We start from the raw sequence: 15,176 nt of genomic DNA, 5'->3' as shown, positions 1-15,176 counted from the left end.
CAAACCATATCAGTATCCATGGGTTCTGCATTCATGGATTCAATCAAGGATTGAAAATATTCGGAAAAAAATAGATGGTTGCTTCTGTACTGAACATGTACAGAATTTTTTTCTTATAATTCCCTGAACAACACAGTATAACTATTTACATAGCACTTTTGCTGTATGAGGTATTATAAGTAATCTAGAGAAGATTTAAATTATACAGGAGGATGTGTGTAGATTATGTGCAACTACTATACCATTTTATATAAGAGACTTGAACATCTGTGGATTTTGGTATCTGTAGGGGATCCTGGATCCAATCTCTGACCATAACAAGTGAAAACTGTATATTCTGAAGGAATTATTCCTAGTCAGACTTCATTCTCTTTAGGAATGGGTGTCCTGCTAAGTGACTTTAGCCTATATTTCATTGACCAGACCTGTTAAAAGGGTAGTCTTTCCATTATAGCAGTTTAAAGCAAGGGAGAACAAGGTTGAAAAAGGAGATTGAGCTAATGACCTACCATACCTGCTACAGAAGGTGATTAGATTCCAAAAGAGTATTTAAGGTTTGTTGAGATATAAGAAAAATGTAAAGAACAAAATCCTAATGAAGAGAATGCAAGAACACTAAATCAGTCCAAAAACTCATATCCAATTTATTTGCCCAACAAAAAAATGAAACACTTTATTATGTGCATAGAATAGAAAAAAATGAATAAGGTTGAGGTTCTAGTCTATATAGCATTTTTTTAAATAATTTTTTTTCTTTTCTTTTTTTTTTTTTTAAAAAAAAAAACGGGGTTTCACCATGTTGGTCAGCCTGGTCTTGAATTCCCGACCTCAGGTGATCCACCTGCCTTGGCCTCCAAAGTGCTTGGATTATAGGCATGAGCCACCACGCCTGGCCAGCATTTTAAAATTATGATCAATCTTTAGTATTTAATGATATTAAGTTCTACTGTACTACAACCAACATTTAGCAATAGAAATACTTATAAAATAAAGACCGTAAGGGGATAAAAGGTTGATAAAGGATAGAATAAATACTAATAGACTTTAGTCTTTAATAAAAAGAAAAAATTACAGATAGAATTAAAAAAATAAAATCTGGTACCTTGCTGTCTATAAGAAACACCTGAAGTAGAAAAATATAGACAAATAGTAGGCTAATCTTTTACTCTGGCTCATTTATTTGTACTGGTAAATCATGTTTTATTATGTGAATATATTTCATTGTGATGTCAGCTGAGAGGACCTAGGAGCAACAATATCCTAGTAAAAATGAACACCTGTAGCACATCTTGCTTTCTAATACCATTCTCTAAAAAGGGGGCATGGCTCCTTGGAGAGCTGGCTGATTGTGGAACTAGGGGAGGAGATATGTCTTTTTTTAAGACTGAGTCTCACTCTTGTTGCCAGGCTGAAATGCAATGGCATGAACTTGGCTCACTGCAACCTCTGCCTCCTGGGTTCAAACAACTCACCTGCCTTAGCCTCCCAAGTAGCTGGGATTACAGGCACCCACCACCATGCCTAGCTAGTATTTTTGTATTTTTAGTAGAGACAGTGTTTCACCATGTTGGCCAGGCTGATCTTGAACTCCTCATCTCAGGTGATCTGTCCGCCTTGGCCTCCCAAAGTGCTGGGATTACAGGCATGAGCCACCATGCTTGGCCAGAAATATGTCTTAAAGTGCCAAAAAGTAAGGAAGTACTGCAAAAAAGCCCCCAAGATATCAAAAACTTACAAGAACGATGGGGTATGCTGGGGGACACAGGAACCAAATGAAAGCATTCTCAATGGCCAAATCTAAAACAATTTGAGCAACAAAATTAAGTAGTAGTGGCTTATAACTCAGTATAAAATAAATATCCATGATTTTATACTGATAGAAATGGATTAATAAATCAGGGAGAAGGGCCATATTTTCCATACAGAATAATTCTTAGATACTCCACCCCCAAGGAGGAGGAGGAGCAGATGCCTCAAGCCTTAAGTGTGGGCTTTGCATAGTGACTTTCTTCTAAAGAGTACAGTCTGGAAATGCGGAAAAGAGTAACTTTATAGTGGAGAGACCTGACAAACTCCCCAGCGAGGTAGTGAAGGTCAACATCAGCAGGCATAAATCATGTTGCTATTGTGTTCACATGATACCATGTGGTGAGTATGACACTAGTAGTTCCTCTCAAAACCCATAACCCCGATGTAACCATGAGGAAAATATCAGACAATGTCTAACAAGGCACATTCCATATAATACCTGACTAATATTCCTCAACATTATCAAGGTTATCAAAAACAGGGAAAGTCTGAGAAACTGTCACAGCCAAGAGTAGAGGGACATGCTGACAGATGTCATGTGGTACCCTGGATGGGGTCCTGAAACAGAAAAGCGAAAGCTGAGGGAATCTAAAGAAAGTGTGGACTTTAAATCATGTCTCATTACTGGTTCATTAATTGTGACAAATATACCATAGTAACGTAAGATGTTAATAGGGGAGAATGGGTGTGAGTTATATCGAAACTCAAATTTGAGTTTGTATCTTTGCAAATTTTCTATAAATCTAAACTTGTTCTAGTTTTTAAAAACAACTTTCAGAAAAGAAAGCTGCAGAAAGAAGTGGAATAGACTAGATAGCAAGTGCCTTAATCCCCATTGTAGATACAGTAGAGTAAGTCAGCAGAGAAAAACAAGATGGCTTTTAGATTTTTGTAGAGAATGGGACAAACAGTAGAGATTTCATTTTCTCCTTTACTTCATTGCTTTATAAAATGTTCACTTTGGGAGCAGGAAAATTCATGTAAAATATAAAAGTCAACATTGCCTTCTTAGAAATACTGTTACAAAATACTGTCATTAAAATGTATAGCCATAAAGACTAAAAAGAATCTTCACGTGTAGATCAAAGAATTCTAGAATCAATTATACTACATTTTAAAGTAGTACTTATCAAGTTTTTGAGTTATTTAAGTTATTAAGCACCATTAAAGCTGTCATCACCAGAAAATTTATGGTGCCATATTCCTTATTCCAGAAAGGAATGCATATAGAAATGTCCATATTACCATGAAAGAAAAACTATAAAACTTGAGAAAAGAGGTCAGAAAACCAAAAGAAAGGAGGAAATGGAAATCAGGAAAAAAAGTGAATGCTGGAAATTAAATAAAATTGCAGTTGTCCTGAAATATTACAACCAAATTCATATCAACCTCACATCAAAGCAAGGAACCTTGCTTTTCCTTAAGAAGGAAAAGCAAACCAGCAAAATTAGAAATGAAAAATAAAGTTCAATGTAGAGGAGTCTAAAAATGTATAATAGACAGTTAGCAAAATAAGTAGAGCCCAGAAAGATTTTCTTAGAATTTTTTCATTAAAATACAGTATTCACTCATTTAATAGATATTCATGGAGCCTCTGTTAGATGTCAGGATCAATTAAGTATTGTGGCTACAGTGTTGAGCTAAACATCCTTGCTTTTACCACACACTTAGATTCTAGAGGAAATAAACAAAACAAGTATGCCAGATGGTGTTAGGATTCTGCATTCATTTGCTAGGGTTACCATAACAAAGTATCACAGACTAAGTGGCTTCAGGGACCAATAATTTTCTCACATTTCTGGAGGATCAAGGTGTCGGTAGAGCTGGTTTCTTCTGAAGCCTCCTTGCCTTGCAGATGACTGTCTTTTCCTTGTGGCTTCTCATGGTCTTTCCTCTGTGTGTGTCTGTGTCCCAATCTCCTCTTCTTACAAGGGCTCCTGTCATACTGGATTAGGGCCCACTCTAATCTTCTCTTTAAAGACCCTATCTCTAAATGCAGTCACATTCTGAGATCTGGGAGGACTTCAACATATGAATTTTGCGGGTAGAGGGACATAATTTAGACCATAACAGATAATACATTATGCTGTGGTAACAAATTGATCTCCAGAGCTCAGTGATTTAACACAACAAAGCTTTACTTTTCCGCCGTGGAAAACTCAGTGAGCCAGGCAACTTCCCAGGACAGCTGACCTAGGCGGTGACTCAGTGTTTCAGGCCATGTCCGCTCTGTGACTTCACCACTGCAACACGTGGTCTAGATCACTGCTGCAGAGGAAGACAGAGTTAGAGGGTTGCATTTGGTGCTTTTGCCTAGATGCCCCTTTTTGTGCACAGCCAATTGGCTAGAGCTGGTTATAGGGCCACAGCTAGTTGCAAGGGTTATATGAAGGGGGCTGGTAGCAAACAGATATTTAATGTGCTATAAATATCTCTGCCAGAGATGGCAATAAGTGCTAATAACAAACACCAAGCAGAGGAAGGTAACATTGATAGGAGGATGGTCAAAGACAACCTCTCTGAGAAAGTCACATTTGAATAAGCCACAAAGGAAGTGAGGAAATGGAAGGAAATGTTCTCCTCTTGAGGAAACTAAGGAATAGTAAAGAAGCCAGGTGGCTAGAGCAAAGCAAGTGAGAGGGCGATGGGAAATAGGATCTAGATCATGTAGGACTTGAGACAGGAACTCTGGATTTTATTCTGAATTGGGAAAATATCGAGGTTGACATGCTCTTTGGTTTTGAAAAGTCACTTTGGTGATTGTGTAGAAAAAAAAAAGACTGTAGGAGGCTAGGATGGAAATTGAGAGAAATAGACACCAGTCACCCACGTGGAAGATCCCAGGGCTGGGCTGGGCTGTAGCATGCTCCTGGATGATAGTCGCAAGCTCTCCTCTTTTCTCAAACCACCAGCTCCTCTATCCCTCTACTCACGCTCAGCTTTTATTAAACTATCAACAATCAGAAGAGAAATTCCACATGCATCTGTTACAGAAACATAAAGGGTTCTGTCTAAGTCCTGCTGCTCACTGCACGGCCAATCACAGAAACGATTATTGCTGAGGAAGAAGGCTTTAATCATGTGTTGCAACCAAAGAGATGGGAGGCCAGTCTAAATCCATCTCCCTGACTGACTAAAATTTGGGGTTTATATGGGGGGGGGAGAAGTGTAACAATGTGTTAGAAAATAGGAAGTAGGGAGGGGAAAGGAAACAAAAGGAAGGGTCAGAATGTGGTGATTTGTTAAGTTTCAGTTCTTTGATACTTTTTGAGAGGCCAGGGGTCCTTCCTGAGAAAGAAACTCAGATGAAGCAAATGTAAGTTTCGAGCTTTAAGAACAGAAAGTCATTTTCTATGTTTAGCCAAAAGAACTATCTACGGGACGGTTTCATATCCAACAACAAATGGCTACCAAGCTTTCTGTATCTGTGGCCAGCCATTCCATTCCCCTTCTCTTTTTTTTTCCTTATCCAAGGACGACTCCTCCAATCTACTCAAGGTTTTCCTTCCTACAGCTGTCACTCTCTTGTACATCCCGTTACTAGAGCATTTGTTACTAGAGTGCCACTCTCTTGTACATCCTGTTACTAGAGCATATAAATATATATATATATTTTGAGACGGAGTCTTACTCTGTCACCCAGGCTGGAGTGCAGTGGCGCGATCTCAGCTCACTGCTTGAACCTCTGCCGCCAGGGTTCAAGCAATTCTCCTGCTTCAGCCTCACGAGTAGCTGGGATTACAGGCGCCTCCCACTGTGCCTGCCTAATTTTTGTATTTTTAGTAGAGACGGGGTTTCACCATCTTGACTAGGCAGTTCTGGAACTTCTGACCTCGTGATCCACCTGTCTCGGCCTCCCAAAGTGCTGGGATTATAGGCGTGAGCCACCTCGCCTGCCCGCATATAAATTTTTAAACAGAAAACCTCAACCCTGCATCTCTTAACCTGCTTTGATCGTATTTCCCTGCTATCCTTTGCAGCAAGAGGGCAATGACTGTATTTACTTGTCATCACCATCTGTTATCACAAGAATCAAGCTTTTAACCCTACTGCTTTATCTTAATTGCTCTGTTCCCAAGGTCTCCATGATCTCTACACTGCCCGTTCAGAGGTCAATACTCTACTGACTCAGCCTCTCAGTGCAAATGACACCTTTAGTCACTTCTCTCCTGAAACATTTTCTTCACTTAATCAGAACTCCTCTGTTTCAGTTCTCCTCTTACCTCTGCTTCTTCTAAGTTTCCTTCTTATCACTACAGTGCCACATGTCTGGCTTTTCAATCTCTTGCTGCAATTATGCAGTTAGGACTTAAGAAAGTTCTAGATCAGTGGCTTTCAATGATTTTCAAACTGTAGGCCACAACTGTTACTGGGTTAAAAAGATCAGTTGAGTTGGGAGTGAAAAATTTAAAGAGAAGAAATTGTGCATCATACATAGGAATGGTAAATTTGTTTCTGGGAACTTTTAAATGATATACATGTATTTGGCTAATATGTAAAATGTATTTTGTATTTTGGGTTGAGGTGAAAGATATGAAAATTACTGCTCTTGGCTCGGTGCCGTAGCTCACGCCTGTAACTAGCACTTTGGGAGGCCAAGGCAGGTGGATCACAAGGTCAAGAGATTGAGACCGTTCTGGCCAAAATGGTGAAACCCTATCTCTACTAAAAATACAAAAATTAGCCAGGCATGGTGGCGCATGCCTGTGATCTCAGCTACTTGAGAGGCTGAGGCAGAAGAATCGCTTGAACTGGGGAGGCAGAGGTTGCAGTGAGCTGAGATTGTGCCACTGCACTCCAGCCTGGCGACAGAGTGAGACATTGTCTCAAAAAAAAAAAAAGAAAATTACTGCTCTTTGTGATCTCATTTAACCACGTGGCTTTTTGAATACCACTGCCTAATCTTCTATCTCTCCTCTGAATTCCAGTCCACTGAACTCTAGTCTGGTGAAACCGTGTCTATTAATGTTATTAATAAAATAATTAATAAAAAAGAAAAAGTCTTATATCAAGGCAAGAAAAAAATAAAAAGGAAAAGGCATTTAGACTTGGGACCAGGAAACATGAATTCAAGGCTGGTTGTACCACATCATAGCTTTGCAACACTTTAGTAGGTCATTGCTAGTTTATTCCTTTGTTTGCAAGCTCCCCATTAGTCCTTACATTAATCTATTCTAGTGGGAACACTGGTGTATCTGCTGTGTTAGATTGGGTGCTATTATAGAGCCATATATAAGAGGCCACTATACATTTGCTGTATATTTTGTCATACATTACACATTTTCTTTTTTGCAGTGAAACTCTTTAAAGAACGAGAACATGGTTGATGTATTTAACCATTTGGTGGGGAGTCAGTGTGACTGGCTCTGGAGATGACACTGGTCATTTGGCTCAAGCCCGAATTCTTTTTTTTTTTTTGAGATGGAGTTTTGCTCTTGTTGCCCAGGCTAGAGTGCAGTGACACGATCTTGGCTCACTACAACCTCCGGCTCCCAGATTCAAGCAATTCTCCTGCCTCAGCCTCCCGAGTAGCTGGGATTATAGGCATGGACCACCATGCCTGGCTAATTTTGTATTTTAAATAGAGACGGGGTTTCGCCATGTTGGACAGGCTGATTTCAAACTCCTGACCTCAAGTGATCCACCCAAAGTGCTGGGATTACAGACCTGAGACATGGCTCCCAGTCGGCAATCCCTTCTTGAACTCACTCCAGGTAGCAAGAATCTGGACCCAGGACCTGGACACGTTCAAGTTGTCAGCCCCCTTTCCCTCAGGACTCTGACCTCCTATACTAATATTCTGTTGTCAAAGATCATATATGGTTAACATTTACCCAGCACTGTATGTATTGGGCACTTAGGAGTGTTATACAGGCATTACCTCATTTTGTCTCATAACCACTTTATTCAGTAGGTATCTTTTAGATAGCTGGAGGGAGACTCAGAAAAGTTAAGGAAATTGCCTAGACAGTAATGCCTGAGCCAGGACTCACCCTAGTTTTGCCTTCAAGTACTGCTTATCAGACCTGCATAGCCCACATATCTCTATGGAACTACAAAGGTTCTGCCACTTCCTGCAGAAGAATGGCAGGATTCCATATCCATAGATCAGTCAACCAACTGTTTGCTCACCAAGCCTGGCCTAGGCATAAGCTATATCAATGGAAGATATTGGTGCTGCCTTCAAGGAACACCTGCTGCCAGGAATAGAGTCAACCGGGTTGTGGTAACTGGCCTCGATAACCTATTTCCGTAGTAAAAGACAAATGGAGAAAATTCACCATTTTCTGCTCTTTGCAATATTGTATTCTAGCTGTGTTATAGAAATGAAGATGTTTTGACCTTGCTGATCTGGAGGATATTTTGAGCACACTGTTTTGAACCTGACAATCTGCTCTTTACTTAGCCAACTATGTGAAGTGGTCAGAATTGTAGGGAGGAATTGATTAGGTATTGATAGATCACTCCTAGACAAGAGAACAACCGTGGAATATTTGAGAGGATTTGCTTATAATTAATTCTTGAATTTAATAAGAAATCCAAATTATTCATCTTTTAAGAATTTTTTTAATGTGGGAGAAATAGAATTTGGCAGTGGTTGAAACTATTTCTGCGAAGTTTGATTTAGGAAAATTGGATTTGGTAGACAGTGATGAAAGTGCCAGAGGAATAATTAGGAAAATTTGACGTTGACAAAAGCTGAATGCAGATGCAGAATCAAATATTTAGACTTCTATATGTACACAAAGATGAATCCCCATAGAAAATTAAAAAGAAAACCTTAAAAGTAGGACGTTTCTCTGGCTGAGAAGGTTATGTTGTGGGCATCTGCCTTTCAGTCCAGATTGGGGAGCGAAAGCAAACAAAAATCTGTCAAGGCAAAAACTGACATTACTTATTACTTCGCTTTCCCTCCTGGTTGATAGCCTCAGGTAAGAAAGTATTTTCCATTTTTTTCTCCAAGTACAACATCCTTTTGCCAGACAAAATCCCCTTTTCCTTCCAAAACCCTTATATTAATAACATATGATAGCAGGCCCAGGAGACACTAAATGACAAAGGCGGAGCTGGGGAAGTCAGTCTTCCGTTCCAAGCCGGGTGGGTTCTCGCCTCCGCACAGCGAAAGGGTGGAAGCACAGATGGGCCGCGCAGCCGCACCCGCTGCAGCCCGCCCCCAGCGCGCCGTCGTCGCCAGGGCAACGCCTCCGCCCAACCCTGGCGGACAAGGGACGCTCGCGTCACGTGACCTGCCAGTCGGCGTCCTCCCGCGGAGGAGTGTAAACAAGCGACGCGCTGGCGGAGGTGCGGCCCTGCGGCGTCCGCGTCTCAGGCATGCTCAAGGCAGGCTGGGGCGGTCGCGCCGCCAGCTCGGAGCCCACCTGAGGTAACTCCAGTGGTCTCTAGGACTGGCGTCTCCCATGCCGCGCGCAGCCGCAGCCGCTGGCCTCCAATAAGGGCGGCCGAGCCTCCAACCCGGGCAGGGGGTGTGGCTGCGGGCCGCGCAGTCCGCGACAGGTGGGTCGGGCAGGGGCGACCGCCGAGGTCCCGGCCCTGCGCTGCCCCTGGGCTGGGGACCTGGTGTGGAGCCTGCGGAGAGGCAGCGCGACTCCCGGCTGTGGGTCCTTCCGCCCCGGTGCTTGCGTCTGTCCCTGGGTCTGGCCGAGCCGAACCGGGAACCGCAGGGGCAGTCGGCTCGGAGGGCTCTAGGCCGGCCTCCCCGGGTCCCAGGTGAATTCCTTCCCTGACGGGCTGTGAGACTTTGGGCCCGTCAATCCTCGTCCTTGGCCTGAGTTTGCACATCTGTAAAATGCAGTCTCGGACTAGTGATCCACGAGGACCTTCCACGTCTGACGTGTGATCCTGAGAGACCTGCGTTCATTGAGGGTGCCAGAGGGAAAGCATAGGTAGCTATTTTGTCCTTTAATTGCTAACTTTTCATTGCTCTTTAAATCGGTTTTTATCCTAAAAGTTGGATTCCTGTCCACCCGGGTGAAGTTTTTAATATGAAACTTAATGGGTGGGGGTTATAAATGCTTTATGTTATCGTTTTATGTTTCTTTATTGCAACAGAACCTTTTTATCTCAAAACTGTTTCGAAGCAGAAATTGTAAAAATAAATAAATAAAAATGGAAACGTTTTCTGCCTCCCTATCACTATTCTCACCCCCACGCTAACTACCCTTAAAGACCCCTGGGAGTCATAGGTACAGGAGCTCTATATGGAGTTGAGATGTTTTGTGTATTTTTTAATTTGATGGGATCTGGAAAATGAGTTATTTACATGTGTGGAGTTTTCTATTAATTTTCTCTTTATTTTGTTAGATTGCATGCTATGTAATTACAGAGATAAGTAGTATAACTCTCACATACCAAAAAAGCCCCCGAAATTTCTGATAAAGACTTTTTCCATCTTTTCTTGCATCCCAGTCCCTGGGGAAGTGAGTGTATGTTTATAATAGTGAGACTTCATGCCTCATTGCTGATTTAGTTGCTCAGATACAGAATGGAAGCGGAAGACTTTTGAGGCCAACCGAATGGGTTAGGACATATGTGAAAAATATAAAAACTCTAAAAAATACGAAAACTGAAGGAGCATAGGAATTAAAGTCATTAAGAGTCATGGAATAATGTGAATATGCTCCTGTGCGAAATCTTGAGACCCTGGAGCAAGAAAATTGTGGATTTTGAGATAACTGAATTTAGGAGAAAAGGATGTCCTATTTCATATGGTGAGTGAACATGTAAACAGAGTATGGGGTGGTAGTGTGTAGACAAAAGTACCAGGATTTTTTTTTAAAGGAGTAACACATAGTTTCCTAACTGTTTTTGGAGATTAGAGTTCTAAGCGATGTACTGAAACCTGAAATTTAATGTTAAAAGAGGGAAATCATACCCTTTTACAGCTTGTCTGGTTGGTGCTTCTCTGAGTTGATAATTGGAGGTGGAATGGACTGTAAGTGGTACCAAAGTGACCTAGTGTAAAGGTTTTCCCTTTTCAAAGCCAATTCCCTCATCTTGAAGCAGCTTAAGAAAGACAGTTCCTTTCTTTGGTTCTCAGTTTCTACTGCAAAATGAGGAAATTGGATTGATTACTTTTCTATTTTTTGGCTCCAGTTAGACTCGCCAGATAAAATACAGGAGGCCTAGTTGATACGAATCTCGGATAAACAGTGAATACATTTTTAGTATAAATACTACATGGGGGCATACTTGTACTGAAAAAAAGTGATTCGTTGTTTGTGTGAAATTAGAGTGTCACTGGGCTTGCTGTATTTATATTCGCTAAATCTGGCAGCCTTAGTTCCAACATTCTTGTCTCCTTTAAATTAGTGCCAGGAAGAAACTAGCTCAAAGCAAAGCTGGAATGAATTGATTCAAGCAGCCAAGAAACCCTGTTTGTTGTCATTTGTAGCGTCTGGTTCTTGAGGGATGTCATTGATTCATTTGTGGTTTCTCTTTTTTTCCCTTTTTCCTTGCCATTTCTGTCATAATCACATGATGTTTAGGTTTATATTTTTGGTGGTAAGTAGTTTAAAATATCTGAAGGCAAGTTAAAATTATTGCTGAAATTTCTAAAAGTAACCTCAGTTTTTTGAGCCTTGAAATGGTATGTGCTTCCCCGCCCCCCACGTAAAAGATACTTTACAACCCTACCTGGTCCCCAAGTTTGTGGTTGACTGCAAGGCATTTTCTAAAGCCGTGGACTGTTCTGATGCTAAATTATCCTTTAGGAATTTCTAATGCCTTCTTATTCTGCCCCCTATGAATGTGGAAAATTGTCACTATATACACTATAAACATTTTATATTTTATCTGACTGTTGTCAGCTTTGTCTTTGCTATAATGAAGGGTTTTCAATTTTGAAATTCTTTTTCAAGGAGTGTAATTTGAAATTTTTTATTTCTTTGAGTTCTTTTTTTTTTTTTAAATAACTAGGCCACATCCAGTTTCTTAACTCACTTGGAAATGCCTGAATTTTCTAGTTCATTTATTCATTCAGTAGTCAAGAAAGAAATTGGTATGTTTAGAGAGCCAGGTTGATGTTGTGACCAGTGTTCTAGTTTTCCAGGTGCTTATTTCTGATAGAGGAGTTAAAAACGTGTAATATGAGGATAATGTGATGAAGGCTTTGAAGAGGTACAAATGGTACGGAAATTGGGAGGAAGAGTGGGTGCCCCTCAGGCTGATATGTTGAAGAGAAAAGCTTTCTGGAGGAGGTAGAAGTGAATCCAAGACATGGAGTTGTAAAGGTGGGATCAGGAAGACAGAGGTGGACAGAATAGTGGAAAGAAGCAGAGAAGGGTGGGAAATCTGTCTTCTCAGTTCTACAAAACATACACTTTATTGGATTTAAAATACTTCACAACATTGTGTATGTGTGGTTTTTAGTTCACTGTGATGCTCTCATCTGCTTTGTCTTCCTGTATTAGAAAGACCTTCAGTTGTCAGTGAAGCTCTTTGAAAAAATGTTTACTAAATGTGTCATTTGTATAAAAACATGCATTGAGGCCGGGCGCAGTGGCTCATGCCTGTAATCCCAGCACTTTGGGAGGCCGAGGCAGGTGGATCACGAGGTCAAGAGATGGAGACCATCCTGGACAACATGGTGAAACCCCATCTCTACTAAAAATACAAAAAATTAGCCAGGCATGGTGGCGCATGCCTGTAATCCCAGCTACTTGGAAGGCTGAGGCAGGAGAATTGCCTGATCCCAGGAGGTGGAGGTTGCGGTGAGCAGAGATCGCGCCATTGCACTCCAGCCTGGGTAACAAGAGCGAAACTCCGTCTCAAAAAAAACCAAAAAAAAAAAACAAACAAAACATGCATTGAAAAAATAGGATATTACTAATAGCATTTTAACCTCCTGTGTACTTCTTCCTTACTCTCAGAAGTAACCAGCATGCTGAATTCTGTGTCTATCATTTCTTTGTTTTCTTTTTTCTTTTGAGACAAGAGTCTTGCTCTGTCACTTAGGCTGGATGGAGAGCAGTGGTGCAATCTTGTCTCATTGCAACTCTGCCTCCTGGGTTCAAGTGATTCTCCTGCTTCAGCCTCTCTAGTAGCTGTGACTACAGGCTTGCGCCACCATGCACTACTAATTTTTGTGCTTTTTGTAGAGACTGGCTTACCATGTTGGCCGAACTGGTCTCAAATTCCTGACTTCAAGTGATCTGCCTGTCTTAGCCTCCCAAAGTGCTGGGATTACAGATGTGAGCCACTGCACCTGGCCTGCTTTCTTGATAATGTTATTTTACTTGTTATGTATATATCCCCTCAAAATGTTTGCTTATGCATATTTTTGAACTTTATATAAATGGGATCATGCTAATGTGCATTTTTTTCCTGCAATTTTTTAACTTAAATTAGGTTACTAAGTGTCATCCATGTTTTTCCTGAAAGGTAAGAATTTATCTGGAATATACATCTAGCATTGGAGTTTGTTGCTTGTCCAGTGTGTACACCAGTAACTTTACTAAATACAAATTGCTTTCCAAGGCAGTTGTACTGTTTTACTGTCCTAGAAGCAGTGTGAGAGTTCTTGTTATTCTGTCTACATGCTCCCCAGTATTTGCTATGAGAAAACCATGTATCTGTTAAAGGTCTAGTTTCCAAAGTACTTAGGGAACTCTTATACCTCAGTCATAAAAAAGAAGAACGCAAAAAAGGGACACAGAGTATGAATAGACATTTCTTCAGACAAGACATAAAAATGGCCAGTAAGTACATGAAAAGGTGTTTGACATCATTTGCCACCATGTAAATGGAAATCAAAACCTCAGTGAAATACTATGTTACACCAACTAAGTAAGATGGTTACTAAGTAAGCATCTTAGTAAACTGGGATGGCTGTGTCTAATCAAAAAGTCATGTAATAATAAGCGTTGGTAAGGTTGTGGAGAAATTGGAATCTACATGTTGGAATGTAAAGTGGTGCAACTGCTTTGAGAAACAGTTCTGGCAGTTCTTGAAATGGCTAAATATGACATAAAGCATGACAAAGCAGTTCCACTCTTAGATATATAGTCAAGAGAAATGAAAACCTATCTATGTTGTATGTAAATGTTCGCAGTAGCAGTCATCATAAGAGCCAAAAAGTTGAAGCAACTCGAACATGTATCAACTGAAGAATGGTTTAAATAATGTGATTTATCCATGCAGTGGATTATTATTGAGGCATAAAAAGGAATAAAGTACTGACTCGTGCTACAAATGGATGAACCTTGAAAACGTTATTCTAAGTGATAAAAGACAGTCACAAAAGGCCACATATTGTGCAATTACTTTTTTTTTTTTTTTTTTTTGAGAAGGAGTTTCGCTCTTGTTACCCAGGCTGGAGTGCAATGGTGCAATCTTGGCTCACTGCAACCTCCGCCTCCTGGGTGCAGGCAGTTCTCCTGCCTCAGCCTCCTGAGTAGCTGGGATTACAGGCACGCGCCACCATACCCAGCTAATTTTTTGCATTTTTAGTAGAGACGGGGTTTCACCATGTTGACCAGGATGGTCTCAATCTCTTGACCTAGTGATCTGCCCGCCTTTGCCTCCCAAAGTGCTGGGATTACAGGCATGAGCCACCGCGCCCGGCCTGTGCAATTACATTTATATGGAATGTCCAGAATAAAATATAGAACCCTTTTAAAAGGGTCTAAAAAGCATATATAGACTGAACATAGACCTGTGTGTATATATACTGAGATTTTATGTGAAATATTTAAATGTATGTATTTAAATACATTTTTAATTGTATTTAAATTAAATTAAATAAATTAAACAAATTAAATACATACATTTAAATATTTAAATACCTCATAGGAAACGCCTAGAAGGATGTTAAGCAAATTGTTACTGATTATGTCTAGGTGGTGAGAATTTTAGATGATTTTAAAAAATGATTTAACTTTTTATATTTTTCGATTTATTCTTTTCAATGAACATGTTTTGGGAAAAGAAAATAAAAAGAGTTCTTTTTTGTTATGTAGAAGTTCGATTATCTAGATGTTTTCATTTTTTTTTTTTTTTTCTTTTTTTTTTTTTTTTTAAAAGATGGCGTTTTGCCATGTTGTCCAGGCTGGTCTTGAACTCCTGAGCTCAGGCAATCCACCCACCTCGACCTCCCAAAGTGCTAGGATTACAGGAGTGAGCCACTTAGCCTGGCTGATGTTTTCATTTTTAAAATATTGAGTAGATATTATATTTATAAATTACATATGGAATTTAAGTGATGTTATTCTGTAATCACCAGTTAGGAACAAAATCAGCATTATATTTGATGCCCTTGGTCTCCCCTCTCTGACCTCATTCTGTTATGTCCCAGAGACATAACTGCTACGCTGAATTTTGTTTTTATTATTTCATTGCTATAGTTTTGC

General features: G+C 40.3%; 1 protein-coding gene across 12 annotated transcripts in view; it reads left to right on the top strand.

Annotated features, from left to right (window-relative positions):
- The first annotated feature begins 9,061 nt into the window (after nucleotides 1-9,061).
- Nucleotides 9,062-15,176, top strand: part of MARCHF8 (membrane associated ring-CH-type finger 8) — a 137,156-nt gene continuing 131,041 nt past the window's right edge. For 5 of the 12 annotated variants that reach the window (XM_035267608.3, XM_035267610.2, XM_035267602.3 and 2 more), the window contains exon 1: nucleotides 9,062-9,193. The gene's annotated coding sequence lies outside the window, so the exon portion shown is untranslated. Of the gene's footprint in view, nucleotides 9,714-15,176 lie in introns of all 12 variants that reach the window. The other 7 variants (XM_078345296.1, XM_078345299.1, XM_035267603.3 and 4 more) reach the window with 3 other exon arrangements.

This window comes from Callithrix jacchus, chromosome 12, assembly GCF_049354715.1.
Source record: "Callithrix jacchus isolate 240 chromosome 12, calJac240_pri, whole genome shotgun sequence".
In the NCBI taxonomy this organism is placed as follows: Eukaryota; Metazoa; Chordata; class Mammalia; order Primates; family Cebidae; genus Callithrix; species Callithrix jacchus.
This window is presented reverse-complemented; position numbering and strand designations above follow the sequence as displayed.